This window comes from Echinops telfairi, unplaced genomic scaffold (genome assembly GCF_000313985.2).
Source record: "Echinops telfairi isolate 266 unplaced genomic scaffold, ASM31398v2 ScPeMD7_2;HRSCAF=8, whole genome shotgun sequence".
In the NCBI taxonomy this organism is placed as follows: domain Eukaryota; kingdom Metazoa; phylum Chordata; class Mammalia; order Afrosoricida; family Tenrecidae; genus Echinops; species Echinops telfairi.
In genome coordinates this window covers 63,614,060-63,618,211 of record NW_022103898.1, presented here as the reverse complement: position 1 = coordinate 63,618,211, position 4,152 = coordinate 63,614,060, and positions in this window count along the sequence as shown.

Sequence of the window (4,152 nt, the reverse complement as noted above, 5' to 3'; positions counted from 1 at the left end):
CTGAGAAGCAACAAAGCCCACATGGAAGAATCACACCAGACTGTGTGATCATAAGGTGTCGATATAAGATATGGAAATAATCTATAACTTATCAAGGGTTCGTGAGGGAGGGTGGTTGGGGGAGGGAAGGGGAAGAAATGGGGAGCTGATATCAGGGGCTCAAGTGGGAAGAGAATACTTTGGAAATGATGATGGTGGCATATATGCAAATGTGCTTGGGAGTAGAGATACCAGGAGGGTAAGGGGAGGGTGGAGGGAGGAATATTGGAGGAATATATGGATGTGGTAAGAGATGTAAGAGCCTCCAATAAAGGTATTAGAAAACAAGGAAGATTTATTGCCTCAAAATCTACATGGGGCAGTTCTATTCTATCTGATAGGATTGCTATGAGTCAGAATTGACTGGATGGCATGATTTTGGTTGGTTGGTTCTGGCTTAAAGCCACTTCCAAGGCAGATTCGTTTGCTCTCTGGCCATCCACAATAATGGATAATGTCCATGTTGCTCACCAATCTAATGGATAATGTCCATGTTGCTCACCAATCTAATGGATAATGTCCATGTTGCTCACCAATCTAATGGATAATGTCCATGTTGCTCACCAATCGTAATTCACATGCATCAATTCTTCTTGAGTCTTCCTTATTCGCTCCAGCTTTCACATGCAAATGAAGTGATTTGAAAAGGCAATGGCTTGAGTCAGGCATGTCTTAGTCTTCAAGACTGGTTTTTAAAAGTTCTTTTGCAGCAGATTTATCCAATGTAATATTTCATTTGATTTTTTTTGCTTGTGGATTCAAGTGAAATAAAATCCCTGACCACTCAGTCTTTTCTCTGTTTATTATGATGATGAAGACTGGCTCAGTTGTGAGGAGTTTTGTTTTTCTGTGTTTTTCTTTGTCTTGCAATCTCCATCAGAAAGCGCTCCAAGTCACCTCACATTCAACAAGCATGGTTGCATCGGCTGCATTTTGCAGGTTGTCGGTGAAATGCCCTACAGTTCTGATGCCATATTCTTCATATAGTTCAGTTTCTTGGATTATTATTTGTATACAGGTTGATTAGGTCTGGTGAAAAGATATATACCTTTCTTAACTTTAAATCATGTATAAGTGGCTCTTAATCTATAGATTGGTTCTGCGTGGGCAAAATTAAGTGTTCTGAAATTCCCATTCTTTCCAATATAATCATAATTTGTTACGATCCACCCAGTCCAATGCCTTTGCAGAGTCAATAAATCAAAAAGAAATATTTTTCTCATATTCTCTGCCTACAGTCCAGACACATCTGACATCAACCCTCATTACACACCCTCTTCTGCATCCAGCTTGAATTTCTGTTAGTTCCTTGTCAACTGTTTTAAAATTATCTTCAGTATAGTTTTACTTGTATGTGATAATAATGATGTTAGCAACATTTGATAATTTCCACATTCCATTGTATCACCTTTATTATTATTATTTTTGAATGGACATGAATATGAATCTCTTCCAGTTGGTTGACCCAAAGGTCTTGCCCCAGAAAAGTGAGCTCTTCTAACTTTACATCCATTCCTTGAACATTGCAACTGGTGTATTGAGAATTCCTGGAGCCTTGTTTTTTACCAATGCTTTCCGTGCATCTTGGACTTCTTATTCTATTCCTTATCATATAGTTAGCTTCTGAAGTGGCTGAATGTTGACCAGCGCCTTTTGGTACAGTGACCTTTTCCATCTTTTGATGCTTCCTGCATCTTTCATTATTTTGGGTCTCCACCCTGCTCTCCCCCTCATTCACATGGATATGATTTTTTGTTCTGGGTCTTTGATGCCTGATACTTGATGTCATGGACACCTCATTATCTTACAGGCTTGTGTGCTTCTTTCATCTGGGCTTTGTTGCTTCTCAGCTAGATGGCCACTTGTTTATCTTCAAGCCTTTAAGACCCCAGATACTATATCTTTTGATAGCTGGGCACCATCAGTTTTCTTCACCACATTTGCTTATGCACCCAGTTTTGTCTTCAATGATCCTGTCTGGAAGGTGAACATCACAGAGTGCTGGGTTATTAGAACAAAGTGTTTTTGCGTTGAGGGAGTACTTGAGCAGAGGCCCTGTTAAGTAGCTAGCACAGGGACTGGGGTGTCCATTGCGCATGCTCAGTGGTTCAGGCTTCCGGCCAGGAAGGTGTGGTACACCTAAGTGGGAGTTATCCCGGGATTGGCCCATCTGGGCCAGGTGAATTCAATTCAGTTAATGGGTCAACCAGGATTGTCAACCACACCTCCCAGTGGAGGCCCGGGAAAGCCAGGATCCAGGGCCTTGCAGCAGCTTCGGCTTCTCAAGCTGCTCCCCCGAGGCCGTGCAGTGATCTCCTCTGGCCTCAGGACTCCACATGCGGGGGTGAAGGGCCTTGAGGGTGCCTGTGTAAAACCTGAAACTTCTGTATTTTATAAAACTCACATGGATCATAAGCCAGGCTTCAGAGTGAATTCTTTCTCGTGCAAAGCCAAGGACCGAGGTATATTTTTCCTGAGAGAGCTCTAACAGCTCAATGTCCGTCTGCTGCCTTAATACTTAACATATAAATATATGTACAGAGATCTATTCCCTATTGTTATATATAAATATATTTACATATGTACATGCCTGTATTTACACCTTTATAAATGTCCTTTGCCTCCTAGTTCTTTCCTCTATTTCCTTTTACTTTCCTATTGTCCCACTATCATGCTCAGCCTTCATTTGGGTTTTAGTAATTCCTCTCAGTTACATTACCCTTGGCCCTTTTTGCCACCGATTTTGGATCACTTGTTGTTCCCTTGTCCCTGGGTTTGTTGACACCCACTTCCTTTACCTCACCTCCCCTCTCCAATGTCCCTCATGAAACCGTTGGTCTGGTAGTTTTCTCCAGATTGTTTATCCCGCCTATTGTATCTAGATAGACATGCAGAGGCAATAATAAGTACAAAAACAAGACAAAGCAACACCAAACAACAAAAGAAAACAAATAAACAAAACAACAACAACAAAACCCAACGACGAAAAAAAGAAAAGCCTACAAATAGTTCTAAGTGTCTTTGTTGACTCTTTGGAGTGTTTTCTGGTCGAGTCTGATGGGGTGCCACGCCCTGGCTCCAAAGTCTATTTTTGGTATTTCCCGGGGCCTTCATTCCTTTGCTCCCCCTTGCTGCTCCCCTTCAGGCCTTTAGCATTTTCCCCTGGTGTCGTGGGATCAGATTGGGCACAGTTCCTGCACTGTGTGTCCAGTGTTGTCCCTCGTAGCGCTATGGGTCAACGAGGGACGTCGTGTCTCGTGGTGGGGCCGGCCCTATGGTCCTCTGTGTGCCTTGGCTGCTCTGAGCAGAAATATAGCCCTCGGGGCTTGGTGGGCCAGGATGTGCTCCACTCTCTCTCTAAATGGAGGTGTCTAGTGCTTTACTTCATCCCTGTGCGTACAGTGAACTCTCTCTCCCTGCCATCAAGTCGGTGCTTGTTCATAGTGGCCCTATGATGTCGGGAGCCGGCCCTAGCAGACATCCTCAAGGTCCTTCAGTGACCGGCCCTAGTGGAAAATTACTGGCAGGTGGTTATGCCTTAAAAGATATCTTAGTCACCAAAGCTTCCTTGTTCTATGAAACTGTCTGAGACAGCTTGCAGTTTGTGTTACCCCCGTCTCCCCCCGAAGTGTTCTTTGACCATTGTGCAGCTGTAACTGTTCTGCAGCCACGTGACCTTGGTTGGTTATCCTCCCCACTCTTCACCCATTGGTTGAAATACTAAGCACTCATTGGACTACAGACATAGCATATTGAGAATATGATGGATAGCTGATTGGTTAACATTCTTATGCTTCATTATAATTATACATGTTGGATTGGATACTGTGCAGCACACCTTATTAGAATATGCACCTCCCAGTTCCTCTTTATATTCCCCTAACTTTGCCCAAATAAACGAGCTTGATCAGCATTTGTCTTGCTCCACGTCTCCGTGTCGTTCTTTCCATCCAGGTTCGTCTTTCCCCCCCGGGGTCCCGGCTCGTGCGTCCCGCTGGCCTGGACGCAACACTATAGTATAGGATAGAACTGCCCCTCTGGGTCTCCAAGACTATAATTCTTTATAGGAGTAGAAAGCCTCGTCTTTCTCCCTTGGAGCAGCTGGTGGTTTCA